At 37.9% G+C, this 18,653-nt stretch overlaps 1 protein-coding gene across 4 annotated transcripts in view; it reads right to left on the reverse strand.

The window, feature by feature from the left end:
- tfec (transcription factor EC) overlaps positions 1 to 11,191 on the reverse strand; it is a 57,420-nt gene extending 46,229 nt beyond the window's left edge. For all 4 annotated transcript variants that reach the window (XM_042511618.2, XM_042511615.2, XM_042511614.2 and 1 more), the window contains exons 1-2: positions 11,053 to 11,191; positions 1,385 to 1,510 (exon numbers count right to left, since the gene is read on the reverse strand). The gene's annotated coding sequence lies outside the window, so the exon portion shown is untranslated. The remainder of the gene's footprint in view (positions 1 to 1,384; positions 1,511 to 11,052) is intronic.
- Between the last annotated feature and the right edge of the window lie 7,462 nt (positions 11,192 to 18,653).

An 18,653-nucleotide genomic window follows, 5' to 3' on the forward strand; every position in this document is an offset into this window, starting at 1 on the left:
GATTCATTCTCGCAATAGTCATTTTTTTCAAATTTGGCACATACATCTAATTAAACTTAAGGATGAACTGATGAGATTTTGGTTGTTATAGGCTAAAAGTCAAGGTCACTATGACCTTTTTTATCTCATTTTGGGGAATGCGATATCTCAAGAAAACCTTCCTGGATTTTTTTCAAATTTGGCACAAACACCTACTTAAACTTAAGGATGAACTGATTTGATTTTGGTGGTCATATGTCAAAGGGCAAGGTCCTTGTGACCTTGCATCAATGTCATTCTTGTGAACCCGATAACTCAAGAACACCTTGAATGAATTTCTTCAAATTATTTATTTGGATAAGAATTTGGTGATCAAGGGTCAAAGGTCACTGTCACTGTGACTTTACTACTTTGGAATTCCTGTTCTAATCATGTAAAATTTTCACATAAATTTCCAATAGAGTAATGTGTTGAAGTTATGACTTTTCAAATGCAAGAGGTCAAAGGTCAATTTCACTCTAACATCATAATGTTTTGCAAAAACTCTTCTCTGGCCATTACTCAGTGTCAGATCTAAGGAACAGAGGGGGTGACATTTGTTCAGATACCAAATTTGGTGACAGTCATGTGTGTCTGCCTTGAAACTGTGCTGATTGTACAGATCTTCTGTGTTGTGGGGTTGAAGATGTACATGAAGCCTCCATGTTTTCACAGACATGGATGTAAACTGTAAGAGGCATACACCCGCGTGGATGTAATGCTGCTTTAACTTTCTGCCTGGGAGCCTTACTGTTGGCTATCAGATTTGAAAACATTATTTCTGACATTCCGAGTCTGTTATTTGTGACATAACTAAATGAGCCCTCATTGGGTTTTATTTTATAAAATTTTAGTATTTTCATCATGGAGTGAATGGGTGGACAAAATTTATTGTCCGTGAGCTGAAGTAACAAGCAGTATGCCTCAGATCAAAGCATTAAAGCATCTCAGAGGTTGTGCATTAACTAGAATCATTTGATATATAATCAAACCAAATTTTATTGCGGAAAGATTTGCTGTCAACCATCCTTTTATACTAATTATTAATAATATCAACCATTCAGCTTAATTTATTTTCTTTGTTATTAAATATATTTATCAAACCAGTGGTGCCAGTTTTTGTTACATTAATGTTCTTTTTCCTTTATTTTTGTCACTCAATACAGTCATGATAAAAAAAAATGGAGATTAGGATAACTAAAAATGGAAAATAGCACAGATTTATATTCACAGGCAAGTGCTATGCGTGATGCTTTTAATGAACTCGAGATACTCAGACTTTCAGTTCTTTCTGTAGCTGACAAAAGATGTATGAAAAGGTGTAGCATTGAGAGTCAGTGGTGCCATGATACAAATTAAAACATACCACTTAATTTCTTTGTTGAAGGCTGAAATAAAGGTGATGTCCCACAGCTGGAAGGCACTGGAGAAACTTGCCCAGAAGTGGTTAAGATGTGGAGAAGTCGTCAATAGCCGATGGTCCCAAGGGGAGCTGAGGGCGAAAGTGTGAGAGTAAGTAAGCACTTCATATCTAAATTACAATATTTGAGTGCAAATTAGCTGTCACTGCCACGGGAGTACTAATGGAGAATACATGCAAAATAGGAGACTCATACATTTGCTACAATGCAGAACTGATTGAACACAAAGAGAGTGTGTGTGATTATAATCTCCAAGTCTAGATTCTCTCCTCTCTCCTTATGTGGTTAGGTTAATTGGCGAGGCATACGGCTGCCTGGCTGTCCAAGCATGGTGCAAACAGTGTTTAATTGCCTTTATTCTGTCGCCAACATTGCAGAATATCTTTGCTGCAGAATTTGCCAGGCAGTTCTAGGCACTGTGTAAAAAAATGTGTAGATGACGTGGGCATGAGAGAACAGGTTTTTGTAAAACTGGAGAAAGGGTTTTGTCCACCTAGCTGCATTCCTTCAGGAACAGTCATTTGGAACAAGTGGTTCGTCTGTATGGGTTTAGCCCAAGTCTTTGTCTGCGGTTTGTGAGCGTCTCTGTTAGTCCATGAGCAAGGCATCTTTCTTAAATAACAATTAGCTGGCTTAACACACGAAGAGTGTTTTATAGATAAGGGAATGCCACTCAACTAGGCTTTTGTCACCCAGTTACTCCATGCTAACATATAAAGTGTGTATTTAGGTCAAATGTCTCAGGGTCAAAGATGGCTTGTGTACCTGCCGGGATCATATTTGGGGTAAGGGTGAATGGCGGACAGACAAAGTGCAGGACTGTGACACCAAAATCTGGGTTCACGTCTGACTGTGGTTAAGGTTAGAGAAAGGATGTGATTTCGGTTAAATGGTAATTAAATATAAAAATAAAAAGATATAAGTGGATAGTGTATTACAAGATTTTGTATTTTGGCAGAAAACAAATTAAATATGTTGACCATGAACATTTTGCTGATAATGTTCATTATCAACATTTTTGTGACTTGCCAGATACATAAATTAGCAACTTTTCTTCATTATGTTAGAAAGTGTAATTTGCTCACCATTATATTTGCCTCAAACTAGAGCTGGCCAGTGCATCATTATTATAACAATGGAGTGAAATTACATTACCTTTTCTGGCTTCATCCCGGCTGCGTTAGTAAAAAGATGTAATTTTCTGAACTTAATAGACTTTTCTGTCATTAGTTACTTAGTTATTATATCCACATTACTAAGGACCATTTGTCAAAAATCTCGTTGTGTAAATATTTTGTTATGGCTCCAGTAGTCAACCCTAGAATATTGTTGCAATATCGATATTCAGGTTTTTGATTTAAAAAATACTGGGATTTTTATATTCTTTATATTGCCCAGCCCTACCCCAAACATATTTGCTGTTGCTCATTAGTTATACATAAATGTAATTTCTGAGGCCGGTCTGATAGTATGGGCTGAAATGTGACTGTTGCTGAGTATATTATTTTTTAGCTGTACTTTTAATGCCAGTATCCCTAATTCAAGATTCAAGATTTCTCATTTTCCAGAGACATAAGGCATCTTGGCATATGGATCTTTGATGGAAATAAGACCACGTCATTGACACTGCCTATTGCTTGATTAATACCCTGTAAAAATTTTCCCCAATCTGGGTTTAAGATCAGTGTGAGCTTTGGTATTGACCGTGAACTCAGGTTATTAGAACAACTATAGCTTTAACCACTTAGTCGTCATCATTTATCATCCAGTGTGAAATATTGCAGCTTCTCCTTTTTTACTGTACTTGAGTTTGTGGTGACAGCAGTGTGGTATTAATGATTAAATGCAGATTCAAACTGAACCTGTGTTCATTATCTCATCTCACACACACACAGATTGTGTGTGAAAGTGTTATAAGTGAGGAATGTTAATCCACTTTTGGCAGCATTAGCAGAGGCAGCTGCCTTCCAACTACCATTTGGTGAATGAAAATGCTTCGTGGGTCAAAAGCTGCAACGATTAGTCTATTAAAAGAAAAATAATCACTGAGTATTTTGATAATCAAGTCGTTTCAGTCATTTTTTTAAGCAAGAATGTCAAAAATTGCTGGTTGGTTCTTTATGTAAGAAGTTGCTTTTCATTTTGTCATTTGTGATAATAAATGAGGAGTCTTTGGGTTTTGGACGAAAGAAGTAAATTGAAGATGTCACTTTGGGTTCTGGAAAATTGTGCTCAACATTTTTTTACAACTTTTTACAGACTAAATGATTAGTGATTACTAATGAAAGTAACTGGCAGATTAGTCAATAGATAAAATATTTGTTAGTTGCAGGCATACTGTGGCAAGATGTGTAGGTAGTCTCATTTAATATAATGCCGTGCTCCAAAGTCATGAAGTCAGCATTTTAGGGTTTATTTCAGAAAGTCACTTTGTGGGTTGTAATGAACTCTAGTGGCTTTCATGTGGTTTAGTGTAAATCCTGACCAGAAACCTGCTGGCCCTTAGAGTCTCAGGTGCCCTCTCCTCCACCTTCATTAGCTCAGCTAATGGGGCTTATTGTTGATTGTATGTTGAATGGCCGTGTAACGCTTTAAACAGTGTGGCTGTGATGTCCTGAAGTCATGATACCACCACCTTTTGATTCCCTGATTGTTAAACAAGCGTTCCCCTTATTTGGGCTTTTTTGACTTGCTTTTAATCCAACTGAGAACTGATAGCAGAACGAAAGGCCTCCTGCTGCTCTGAAGACAAAGCAGATACACAAAGCCTTGGAGCTGCTGGAAGACAATTGGGAACTGGGCTGCGCTGCTCACACTTTTTTACATAAGGTTGCAGGTCCGCTTCCCAGTCACTGTCATCTGTTTATTTATTGATTTTTTCAAAGATTATTTTTTGGGGGCATTTTCCTTTTATTTATAGGACAGTTTGAGAGAGACAGGAAAGGTGGGACAGAGAAGGGGGAATGACATGTAGCAAAGGGCCACAAGCCAGACTCAAATCCAGGCCGCTGCAGAAGCCTGAGGCATATGGGGCGCACACTCTACCCAGTGAGCTAGAGGTCACCCCCTGCCTTGTTTATTTTACATCCTTAAGATAATTGTATAGATGGATAAAATATTATAGTAAAAAGCAACAGATTGTAAATAATTTGGCCTCTTTTTGTCTATCTATCATTTTATTGGATACAATACGTCAGTTATTAATCACCTCAGGAGTGAATCACATTTGATAGCTTAATCAATTAAAATACACATTAAGATTTCTTGTTCAATGAAATGGAGTTACAGGTCTGTGTGCTAACTACCTCATACACTGCTCTCCATAAATGAAAATTATCACTATTATTATCGAAGTCAATGGTAGTAGTGTCTAAAAGTGGAACTACAACTCTGGGGCTAGTCAGGTGATGCCATGCAAACCAAAAAGACTTTCCAATACACTTACATGGCAAAATGGACATCTGTAAATCAGTGTAAGCATTTTTTGGAGCCTCACAAGCCCCCAGGAAACAAATTATTTCACTATCGTCATTCAATCCATTACGTGAAGTCAAGAAGAGTGGTATGATTGAATTATCTCCATTCAAGTTAGCTGAGTGCTAAACCAGAGGTAGCAGGCTCAACCATGTCTTCAGTGCACTTGCTTTACGGTTCGCACAGTGCAGAGGCACTGTCGATCATCTGTGTAATTTTATATGAGGCAGTTGAACCATTTTGGCTTCATGCACCACTGAGCATCTTTCATAGGAATGAACAGGGCCGGCCCTCAATGTTGTCTCCAGGTCACCCATGTCTCACTGTGGCAATGCTAAGAGCTGGCCAACCTCCTCGACTGATATTTGCTGACATCACAAAGTCTGCCACGATACGATTTTGATTTGATTCAATTTGAGGGCCTGTCAATATGAGATGATATTATTGTCTCATTGTATTTTTCTCGGCTGCTTGCTTTTGTCTACCTGGTGCTAGGTGGCAAGCACTGTTTGAATGAGGAAGGAGGTGAGCAGGCACGCCTTAAAGGTGACAATATGTATCGATGTTTTCAGTTTGCTTCAGTGATTTTAGATTGTTCATCACTGAATGAAAAACTTGAGTCGATGACAACTGCAATGTAGAGAAATACTTTGAATGATCAGGTGGCTGTCTGTTTTAGTTAGCTATCCAGAGGCTTGTACTAATGCAGAACTACTAGCTTCAGCAAGAGCTAGCTAGCAGCTGCTCTGTCACTGCAGGCCAGTAATATATCAGCGAACTTTGTAACAGGGAGGTGGAGGAGGTGGTGTGGCACATAGGCGAGATGCGTGCCAAGCTGCAGACCACTGTACACAACAGGTAGAGACCAACAAATAACTAAGTAGGTTGTTTGCCATGAATGTTTTTTACACATATTGTGTTTTTACAGTGAGTATAGTGCCACGTCAAACTGTGTGTCACTGAGACATCGCTGCGTTTCCAGCCAACTGTGCAAACAAAAAAAAAAATTAAAGCCAAACACGATCTTTTCCTAACCATATCCAAGTGTTTTTTGTGCATAAATCTAATCAAACACCAATCACAGCTGCTATTATAATAACGTACAAATGTTCCATACTTTACAGAAACATACAGTGACAAAACATATCTGGCCACTGGGTTGTGGTGAGCACAGACTTTGTATCCCTGCAATGTATCTATTTTATGTCTGCTTGACTCTCGGTCCATGTTGTACACTTACACAAATCCTCACCCACCCACGAGGAGACAGGAAGTTTGGAGTATCATTGCTGAGGATTTTCTGAGTGTCTGTGTCACAGATGAGAAACCCCCCCACCCACACACACACACACACACACACACACACACACACCCCAACGTCCGCCTCATTAAAACCTTTCCCATAGATGTTCTACTTTGTACAGCTCTCCACTCATCATCACCTCCAATCCGCTCAACCCTTGCCTCCCTTTGAGCTCCACTATTTATTTTCATCAAGGCCTCTCTCTCTTCCCTCTTTCTCTCTATCTCTCTCACTTCCCTCTCATCCACTGTGGGCTTTGTCGCTGGGCTGTCATGTATTGAAGCACCTATTTATTTGCTTTTTTCACCGCTAATTCTCTCTTATTGTCCCTCCTGGTGTCCCATTGCGTCGGGAACAAGGCCCCTGCGAGAGTTTTGTTCCCTTTGCTCAAGACATGAGTCAGCGAGCCAAGATAATGATGAGGAGCTCAGACACGCAGGAGATCCAGCCTCTATCACTGATCACACCGGCAAAGTCTTTTTAACATACACCCCTCACACACGGTCATTATTACTGTGTATTTAGCGTTTGTGAAGAGCTGAGGTCATCGTTTAAGGGCTGTGTTTTAAGCCCGTGTGGTTTAGCTGTTCACTTAAAAAATGCTTTGATAGGACCTAACTTGTTGGAGAAGCCATGCAAAATGTGCGTGGAAAAAGTTATTTTATATCTTAGTATGTCATTGTTTCACTGAAGTGTAATGAGCTGCACTGGAGAGGCGCAGGGACATTTATCTTCTATCATTCTATCATCGCTGTATACTGGAAAGGATTACACATAATACATTAACTGTAGTGCCTCTTCAGACACTTCTCAATCTTACTTGTCAACTGTTGCCACTTAAGTAATTGCAGTAAACTAATCCATTTTGAGATTTAACAAAATTAAAACTCATAACTCAAATTACCTGGTAATGATTTTATACCACCTAATCTCACATATTAGATGGTTTTAAAGGACAGAACAGAATTTTGATCAGATGTGCAAACTGTGACTCGCTGAAAATAAGACAAATAGACATGTCTGATAAAAAGCATTCAGGGGTAAATGTTTGGGGCCTCCACAGAAATTGGGAAAAGGGGCCCCCTATGAACACTCATATTGGCTCATTTTGACAACTATAAACCCCCTTTAACTGCCCATGAAGGACCTTTACAGTGCAGTGCAGTTGCCACAAAGAAACCCTAAGTAGGGTTCCTTCGAGCTACCGTATAACAGCTGGATACCGTTAGAACAGGGCCTCGATGGGCGTCTTTGCCTGGGGCCCCCCAGAACTGAGCATGGGCAGTGGAAACCCTATGCAAATACTTCACTGACAAAATGACCATCTGCATATCAATTACTGATGTGTCATGGTCTTTCAGTTCTGTTGCATTGTGGGAAACCGGTCCGTACAGACTTTGGAAGGCAGAGCACAGCAGAGCTTTAATGTGCTTATATACAATGTAATTATGCTTAAACTGTGGAAGAAACACGGCCGACACGTGCATTGTCAAATAGATTTCACTTCTATGTATACGGTGTCTATCTCATAAGTCAATCAGATCCATTTTGTGACTTCAAAGAGTGGTTTCAGGAAGAGGCTGCAGACCGTGGATGAACATTCACTTTCGCTTTTCATCGGTCAAGGGTGTGCACCACCGCTGAGAGGAGGTTACCACAGTCTCACTTTGAAGTCAGCCCTCGGAGCAGACAATGTTTACGTTCTTCCAGCACATTACTCCCTCCAGCCCACCTCTTCTTCTCCTTTCACTCATCTATCCATCACTCTGTTCAAATGCTTCCTAAACCCTGCCTTAAAATAATGACACAACATTATTATTATTATTGTTGTTGTTGTCATTATTAGTAGTATTTCATCAAAAGCCCAGATTGCCTTTAAGGGAAGGCTGAACAACCATATAGAGAGCATAATTAAAATAAACAAATAATGCACCCCATTACTCTGGTCCAAAGCTAACTAAACCTTATCTTAAAATAGTGATACAACATTATTAACATATTATTATTATTATTATTATTGTTGTTGTAACTACAATATTATTACTACTACCATTATCAGTCATAACAACAACAGAAATAACAACAATAATAATCATATTTTACCATTTATTTGTTCATTTATTCATTTATATTATTATTACTATTAACAGCAACAGAGATAATGGTGATCATAATAATAAATATTTATTTATTTAATGTTGTGGGTTTTTTTGTTGTTGTTATTGTGGTTAGTCAAAAGCCCAGATAATTGCTTTTAAGGGAAAGCAAAAACAGCCATATAGAGGGCATAAATAAATAACTGCGCTGATTGTCATTTCCATATTGACCACAAGATGGTGTTGTATGCATCCATTCTACATCATAAAAAAAAAGACATGGTTCATGCTTGTATTTCCCTCTTTAGGGAAAGAGGGAAACAAACGCACCTTATAAAAACACTTCTCAAACGTTTGAGAAGGCACGTGTGTGTCATGAATTGTCTGTTTCTTTATGATGAGCCATGAGTCACCTCTACTATTGCGAAACTCTCTGAGTACCATGTGCATACATTTTCATGTCAAAGTGACACTGCACACTTCCATTATGCTGCACACTACTCCGAGTGTGCACCCTATCCTCAGAACATAAACCAGCCGTGTGGCACTGCACACCTCTCTTCTATTGCACACTACACAGCTACACACCACAGACACAAATTCTTTCAGATCTTTGATTAAAAAAAAGGACCCACAAAGCACTGAAATCTGTGTTTGAAGCTTTAACAAACCTTTAAAGTCCTTTTTCCCAAAATTAATCAGACACAATACTTTCTAAGATTACTTGTGACAGATGTTTAGTTCAACATCCTCTTTGAAAAGACACCACTTAGTCATCTTCGTTGTGACTCATCGTCCCATGAGGCCTTTACACACGTCCACTGACTTTACCGTATAGCGCACTCCGTCCACACAGCCCTCGCCCCACGCACAGCTCTGAAAACAACATTCCCGTGATGCAAGATTAGAGAAGTTCACAGGGTTTTTTCCTTAACCTATTGTAAATAATATCAGGTGACTAAAAAAAAGAGGAAGTACCCTATGAGGAACTGTAAAGATTTTCCCGCTGTGTCATTCTGATCACTCAAAGCTGCACTCAGCACCCTCACACATGGACGAGATGTCTAAGTGACATCAGGAAAGAAAGGATGCTGGGAGACTTTTAGGTCAATTTCATGAAAGAATATTAGTATAGAGAGGAGAACATTTCTATTGAGTGTTTTTTTTGGAAAGTAACTAAGTATGTTTACTTGAATACTGTCCTTGAATTACTTAATAATAATTATCTGTACTTTATGCTTACGCTACATAACAAATACAAGGAAAATATTGTACATTTTACTCCACTACAGTTATTTGATAACTTTAGTTACTTTACGTATTAACAAATTAATAATAAAAATAAAATTTGGTATATTAAAATAAATCATGGTATATTATAATAATTAAAGCTAAGATGTTATATAGAAGAGACATTTAGAACCTATCCAACAGCATATATAGTAAAATAGACTTAGATTTAGACACGTTTATTTATCCCACTTGTGGGAAATTCACTTGTCACAGCAGCCGTGTGTACAGAAAATAAAAATATATATAAAAATATCAATATATACAAAATATAAAATATGAAATATACAATAGTGCAAAAATGGGCATGTGTCAAGGAAAACAAAAAATGTACAGGTTGTAAATACAAAAAGTCAGAGAGTGCAACATAATAATAATAATAATAAAATACTTTTTTTAAGCCCAGCTAAAGCATAAAAAGTGATGTACGCATGAGTGCATCAATAATTATAATTCATTGATATTATACACATTGTGCATTACTTTAAATGTATTTTGATGCTCATACTTTTGTTTGTGTAAGTAAAATGTTGAATCCAGGACTTAACATTTCATCATAGTATGATGCAGGATTTTCCTATAAAATAATATTTATACAAAATGAATCCCCCTCATCACTTGTATTCCAAATGCTCCTTTCTGAACTTTCTCAGTTTATATAAATATAAATATATATATATACTGTATATATACTGTATATATATACTGTATATATATATATATAGCGAGAGAGAGAGATATTCATAAGGACAAAAGATCAAACTTGCCACTTACAGTTATACTTTGCTTATACAGAAACTTAGTATGTAGCAGTGGTAATGACATAGCATTGATTTCTGAAACTATTTGAAGAACGTTGTGTTGGAATAGAATAATCTTCATTTTGTTATTTAAGCATGCTTTAACAATGGGACGGGCTATTAAAATCATCATGCAATAACACACAATAAACAAATCTCATAGAAAAATTTGTATAACCTAATATGGGTTTATAATGAACTTTAATCTGGAACTATTTAAGGATGCGCATGCATGTTCTTTTAAAACATCTCCTTTGTTTATACACCAGTTGTTAGTCTTGAAATTATATGGTTTGAATTTTTAAAACATGATGCAATTATTAATTTGCTGGTCCTCGTGCACATAAATTATATAAATCCCTAAATATGGTAGCTATGATCTAGAAATATATGTATTTAAGAGCCAAGAATGTGTTCTTTATATTCAATGGCATTCCAACCTGCCACTTCCTGTCAAAGAGGATGTTGGTGGAGAAGTGGAGATAGTGATGATGAATTGCCATAAATAAACGTCAGCAAAGGCATCTCATATAAAGGACATATGAAATCACATTAAGTCACACCTCAAATTGTGGGACAATATTATCTATATCTCAGTGCACTTGGCAAAAAGGTAAAAAAAAATAATAATAAGAATAATTTTTAATTACCTGTGGTTTGGAGGCTATGGAAGGCCGGTCTCCTTGGTAGACTGTATGTCTGCTTATCTACGACAGTCCAACTTAAAATGAACTTGCTTGTTGTTCTACCCCCTGTTCATGTTTTATCATTCTTGGAAGCATGACTAGTGAAAGGACCCCAGATTTAAACCAAATTTTGTTTCCTCTTTTCTAGCACCCTGGAGCAGGGTGCAAAAGGAAGCTTTTACGTAAACTGCACAACATTCAAGACAGAAATAATCACAGATTCTGGCAAGTCATTGTGTTACATAATCGCGGTTGCTCATAAATGAATCAAATAGAGTAAGAAAAAAACTAGAAGAAAAGTTATATAAACAAAAAGCTTACTTTAGGTCTGATGTTGTTCTGAGGTTTTTCTGGAAATTCTCAACTAAACTGCGGTACTTACCTGGTAAATTACAGCAGATACTTCAGCTGATAATGCAGCATGCACGCTCTGATATTGTTGTCAAGGTCGATTCTGAAAATAAAGGCTTGACTTTCAAGTGTAGACTGAAGGCTGTTAATTTCATATTCTTGAGACAGTTTGTCCATAACTGATCAGCGCTGCTCGACTCGTAAGAACAAAACAGACAAGTGTTTTCGGTCAGCTTTATGGAACGGCGGCATTTCATTCCAGAGGAAAAGGGCTCCGATATTGCATTCACGGTCACACCGTAATCTGCATAATGACAATGATGAACAACCCATCAGGGAAGGTTTGAGAGAAAAAGCCTCCAAATTCCCCTTCAGATGCATGTTGATTGTGTTTATTCATGGCAGTTAGGTTGATGAGGGAGCAATATGGAGGAGGTTGGATGGACACTTGTTACGCGTTACCGTTAAAATAGCAGACATCTCTTGACGAAGAACAAACAGCAAAGGCAGACTGAAATCAAGGCGTCTGTAAAAGCTCTCAGGAATGCAAATTCAAAAGCACTTCATTACTTGCTTTTTCCCTGCAATCTTGTGTCTGAGAGACTGAACTAAGTGGTTAATCAAGCCAAAAACCAAACCATGTCTGAGGGGCCACAGAGGAGACACCTCTGCTCATAGACAAGGCCAAGGCTGTGTGTATACATCTTCACATTATGTATGTGAGCGCATGTGAAAATACACAGTAGTGTGTGTAGTTTGGATACGTACCTGATCAGAAAGATCTATAGCTAATAAATAACCATGCTATTAATTATTTTCAAATAATCACAAGATTTGTAAATAAATTAATAATTGCAATATGGATTCACCTGGGCAGTAATCTTAAACATTTGACACATGACATCAAGAACATTACTACAGCAGGAAATCCTTTACTATGTAAAGATATAGTGGAGTAATAATGTCCCAGGCATCACAATGAATGATGTCGTGCTGCCTCTGTGTGTGTTGGAATCTGAGCTTCTCACTTTTTTGTTGTGGTAGACGGCTTTTGTGTGTCCCACAGGCTAGCTAATCGCATCACTGCTCTCATATTACAGTTGCCACTGATAACAGAGATGTCATTGTGGCATCGTTAGCACTGTTAGCTTAGTGCTGTAAGCTGCTAGCCACCCGCTCAGCCAGCTCCTTGTTGAGAGCCGTGTGGAGACAATCTCTGGAGACAAATCATTGATATTTTCTGAATGTCGCATACAACTCCTTTAAGATACTTAGTTCTATTACATTGTTGGAAGTGAAAGGATAACAAGCCATGGTGTTATGCTTCCAAGTAGTTAAAGATGAAAAAATGTATCTAACGCATTTTTAGTCTTTTGTCTACTTGTCCTTTTCCCTGTGTGTCTCACAGAATTGCTTTAGTAAGTAACTTTCTTTCTGTCTTTTACGTATTTAGTAGCTTGGAAAATATAATATTAGAGTGGATAGTTCCTGTAATGCCCAAAAGTGAAGTAACTGGCATTTGCCACAAGATACAGTGGTCTCTAGTTATGCTACTAGTGCTTTAAGTTAAACATTAACAATAGCATTTTTACATGCTCACGCTGGCAATGCTAACAGGTATAATGTTTGCCATGTTCAGCATCTTAGTTTAGCATGTTAGCATGCTCACATTTGCTGATTAGCACTAAATAAAAAGTACAGCTGAGCCTGAGGCTGACGAGAATGTTATTAGGTTCGCAGGTATTTAGCAAGGGGTTATCTACTGGTCTGAGAAGTGACGCCAAGTGAAAGTGCCGTAAAACCCTCATTCTTTCCAATGGCCAGCAGGGGGACTGCACTAGTTGCAAAAAGAAGTTAGATTGTAAAGAAGTCTGTGAGAAAATAATCATTTTTTCACTAGATTTATTACCTCAGTAAATATTTTCCTAATGAGTTTAAGGTCTCATCTCTAGTTACAGGCCTTCTTCAACACAGGATGATGTTCATTTTGTAAATTATGGTCCCATTTAGAATGGTTATTTTTTGGTTGAAAAGTACATTAGCAATGATTTTGGGTTCTTAGTCAGATCATCCCTTCCCCTTCCACTGCTCCACACTTTCGTCTAAATATGGTCACTTCCGACTAAAAAAAAAAAAACAAAAAAAACATGCCAACAGCCAGAATGCCAAACTCAAGGCATTTAAACAGTAGTCCACAAACCGGTGGGTGATGTCACAGTGCCTACATCTCCATTTTATGCATCTATGGTTTTAACTTAGAAACCAAAGAAATGGATCAATTAAAAATTTTGTTTAGATGGTAGTGCAAGAGGAAAAGTAAAAGGATCAACAGAGTTAAAACAATATATCCTGATGGGGAAAATTAATGCCTATACCACATTTCAAGGCAATCCATCCAATAGTTGTCAAGACATTTAATCAAAAACACAAAGGTGAACCTCATAGTGGCGCTAGAGGAAGAGTTAGATGATCATCAAGGTCATTAGGATTTATCATATATGAAACATGGATATCTGTACAAAAGATATCATTGCAATCCATCCACCAGTCTGAAACAAAAAACGACCCACTGCCAACATTCTCAAAACTTTACAAACTTTCTCTAAACATGTCAAAGGTCGACAGAGGTTATTGACCTTACATTTTCAAATGATCTCTATTCATTGTTTGTTATAAATACTTGTGTTCAGGAACACTGTGACAGCTGACATGAAGCAGAAGATGTACTGTCTGCTTTTATAGTTCCACATCGTACATGATAAGAAATGCATCTATATTCCAGTTGTTGTATCTGTCGCATGCAATTTCAGACAACCGACAAACCAAAATCAGATACTTTTGCCAGCTACAAGAAGAATTAAAATAATAAGGGTTGATTTTATGCAGCTGTCCAGGAATAGCTTGCAATGTTTCTGTGACATGTAGTGCAAGGATAACAACTGAAAAGAGCAAATGCTGTACTGTAGGTCCAAAGCATGATCCAAAGTGTTAAAGCCCTTAACAGACTCCAGGAAGTTAGGAAAAACAGGCTCTTTCACACATACATTCCTTAACTGCCTGAATTGAACTCTTCTGGTTGAAGCAGCAGCCTCTCCTATTCACATAACCAAGGCCATTTAAACACGCAGTTTAAATGCTATGTGACCATTTACACACCAACATCACTAAGGTCCCCGACTGTCCGAAATTAGATGCATTTTAAGTCAGAGAGTTGAAGGTGTTGTACACGCTTGCAGACAAGATATGCGAGTAAAGAACATGAGCAGCAATGTCACATTGTCCAAATTGCTGTAACTGATTTTCACACATAACACAGTGCTGCAAAATGCCATAAAATTAATAGTATGAGCCAAATGTGTGAAAGTGTTTCTCATGGATTGTTTCCTAACATTGTTAATGCAATGCTGAGCACATGTTCAAGGTTGTATATTGTATTAAGATATATGTGTGTGTTCCAATCATACTTTTTATGACACTTGTAATTTACTGATATTTTTAGCTATAAACAGAGTCCGTTAAGAGCTACAACAAACTATTACTTTAATTCCTGATAAATCAGTTATTTTTTGGTATTTAAAATGTTGCAAATAATGAGTAAAAAATTTAGCATATCTTCTCAGAACCCAAGTAGACTCACATTTGTCCTTTTACTCAAGCAACAGACCAAAAGTCCCAAAATATTCAATTTACCAGCAGTCGGACCAAGACCTTGTTTTGCAAGTCCTAAACTTTGAGTTTCAAGTCCGTTAACAAGTCATAATGCTCTCCTTACCAAGTGTAATGACATTTTAATGGCAGAGTAATTCAGTTCATTTGTTAAAACTAGATGGAAGTTATCCGTCCCTGTAATTTTCAACCCGCATTCTTTCCATAGTGCAGTTCGAGTTTTGTTGGGGGTTTTTTGTACGTAAATTTGGTATGATTTCCCAATTTTGTAATTGGTAAGAATGGTTAGTTCTGCATGGTGCTCCCCTGCAACTTGATTGAATGTTGTGAACGTGGACCATCTGGGGAATTCAGTTTCGACTTGTTTGGAATGAATAGAGTTAACGTGTGTTGATTTGGAAAGTTAATTGATGTGTGACGCACTTGAAGTTATCAAGTGTTTTCAAGTCAAAATGCTAAGGTCCAAGTGAAGTCACACGTCATTGATATTAAAGTTGTTTGATTTTGTCAAGTCAAGTTTCAAGTTATCAGATTTGTGAGTCTAACTTGAGTCCACATCATGCGACTCAAATCCACACCTTTGCAATTTACTGTGATAGAAGACAGAGAAAACCAGCAAATATTCACATTTTTTTTGTAGTTTCTTAAAAAATTATGTTAACGACTGATTGATTATTAAAAATCATTGCTGTTAAATTTTCTGCCCATCAACCAATCAGTTAACTAATTGTTTCAACTCTATATCAATTTAGACTGTTTACCTAATCCAGATGAGATTCATGTAAATATTGAAGAATTATTTTCCATGATGTCTACAGGGCTTAAATCAGCCTCAATAACCTCCAGTGTATCCAAGAACATGTAATGCATTTGACAAATGTCCGTGATTTACTCATGACGTAGGGATTTCTCTCCCTGATCTTGTTATTGTCCGATAGACGGAATGTGCGGAATGCCAGTGTGTGAGTGAACTCAGCAGGAGCTGACACTCGACATTAGATTTATGGGTGGAGATTATGACCCAGGGCACTCTGGCAGAAACAGAGAAAAAGACAGCAAAGCCAAGGCCAATGGGAGAGACAAGGGGTGGAGAGACAGAGGCAGGGAGAATGGAGCAAAGGCCATGAAATGAAATGAGGTGTTTGATCTCCCCAGGACAGGTCAGGTCTTACCGGTGGAGTGTCTGATCTGATGCAGAGCCGATGAAAGAACGGACACCACCGGCTGCACTGGGCATTCATTATGGCCGCACATAATGGAAAACGAGATGGTTGCTCAGTGTGATCTGTATATTTACTTGCCACACCATCATCCTGTCTTTGTACATTCCATTAGTCTTTTAATACTTCCTCCATTTCTCTTCAAATCCTTTGAGCAACACACGCTGAAATCACACCTAAGTCTGCACCCTTTGTCCAAAACTTTCCTTGAGAGACACTCACTCCGGGCCTCTGTTGTATCTTCAAATGCCTGGTCGTCTCTCTTTTCCTTTATTCTAATCGATGCACTCGGTACAGTGGAAAGGTATCCGCCTGCAGTCGCAAAATAAGAGCCTCTGAAATGAAAACTTTCCCCCCTCTTTTAGATGGCAATTGTATGTGGCTGTGTCTTCGTCTGGTTTACCTGTGGTTCTTTGATCATGACAGCATGCGACAGTGTTTGATTCCTGGGGTACTTTGACAGTTTGCAGGCTGGCAAAAGGCCCTCCAGTGTCTGAAGTTAGATCAGAGGAGACAGGGCCTGAAAAGCAGGCGTCCAGCTGGGAGAAGATCAGAAGAGACACAAACTTTAGCGAGAGCCATTGTGAGGTACACAGCGGCTGCTGGCTCCCATAACTTTTCCCTTTTGTATGTTTTTTATATCGCTCTCTTCTGCCTCTCTTATCTCCTGCTCAGAGTGTTGAATGGCTCAGTTAAAGGTCTGTGAGGTTTTATCTGATTCTGACAAAAAGAGACACCTTGTATTTGTTCCTTCTTTCAGCTGTCTCTTGGGGTTTAAGGCTGGGCTGTGTGTGTGTGCATGCGTGCGTGCATGCGTGCGTGCATGCGTGCGTGCGTGCATGCGTGTGTGCGTGGGTGCGTGCGTGCATGTGTGTGTGTGTGTGCGTGCATGCATGTGCACATCTCCTTTACAGTGTGAGCGTAATGCCATTAGGATGTTGTAGTCAAAATAATAACGACTAAAAAGAATATTATTTCGTACATTATAAAGGAGACAAGGAGCATATGCAAGGCTTGTTAAAAGAGGTTTTATCCTCCTATAGATTAAGTTCATTCAAATATTGGATATGTGCATGAGGTTTTTTAGAGCCTTTAGTGAAATGAACACCACTGATCAATCACTTTAGTTACTGGTCATATTAGCCAATGTATGAAATAATGTGATTATTTTACTTAGGAGCACAAGTAGGGTGATTTGAGGGGACGGTCTCATATGCTTCGTAAGTGTGGCAATGGTGCCCTCTAGTGGTTAAATGACAGAACCAACATTGACTTGTTAAAACATGCAAAAGGCACGTGTTATTTTGCCAATTGGTTTTCAGGTCTGAAGGTCTGTAATCAAATAAATGCCATGTACAAGAAATTTTTTACTTTTTTTTTTATTTGGTAAATCATGAATATTCCAGGTGTGTAATGTAATTAACATGTTGATTATTTGTAGTAGTATTTTATATGACAATTTGCATTAGGGCTGCACAGTTAATCCGATTATTTTTGTAAAATTGCAACATGCAAGCGCAATATCCAAATCATAGGAGCTGTCATTTTTTTGATAAAGGTAAAATTTGTCCTAACATACTATTATAAGTGAAGCCCCATGGAGCTACAGAGATGCCCCGGCCTACAAGTCACATTCCAGACATTAGAGAACCTGCTTGTTTGGTACAGACCCCTGCAAAAATCATATCATAATACTTTTTTGTAATTTTTTTCAGTGAAAATTAAATACAAAAATGTTAATTTCTGCTGAAATATGAATCATATCGCAATATTCTTCGAAATGACAGCAGTATGATTTTTTCATATCATGCAGCCCTTATTTGTCCACATTGTTTACACAGAGATATGCAATTTTTAATATTGGAAAAATATTATATCCTTATTGTTATTATTAGTAGTAGTATAATTATTATTATTAAAGTTAAGACATATGTAGCAGCCCTATTTTTTATTAATCATTGTGCTGTGATGGAAACAGATTTGAAACTGTCTTTGTCATGGTCTTAATTCTGCAGTAGTTGAATATATGTGTTTGTTTACATTTTACTGGCTGTTCCAAATAATTGCTTCCATTGCAATAAGCATCCACCCTGATACCAAGTAATTTGAAAGTAACTACATTTACCCAAGTATTGCACTGAAGTACCGTGTGTGGATCTTGTTGGAATATCTCCATTTTATTTGTGCCCCCACACTGGTGGTAACTGTGGCCAGGGGCAGTGCATTTTCGGGTTGTCTGTCCATACATACATATCTCAAGAACGCCTTGAGGGAATTTTTTGAAATTTGGCACATTAGTCCACTTACACTCAGCATTGAACTGATTAG

The sequence above is a fragment of the Plectropomus leopardus genome, chromosome 22 (genome assembly GCF_026936395.1).
Source record: "Plectropomus leopardus strain MGB_pleo_1.0 chromosome 22, ASM2693639v1, whole genome shotgun sequence".
Classification (NCBI taxonomy): domain Eukaryota; kingdom Metazoa; phylum Chordata; class Actinopteri; order Perciformes; family Serranidae; genus Plectropomus; species Plectropomus leopardus.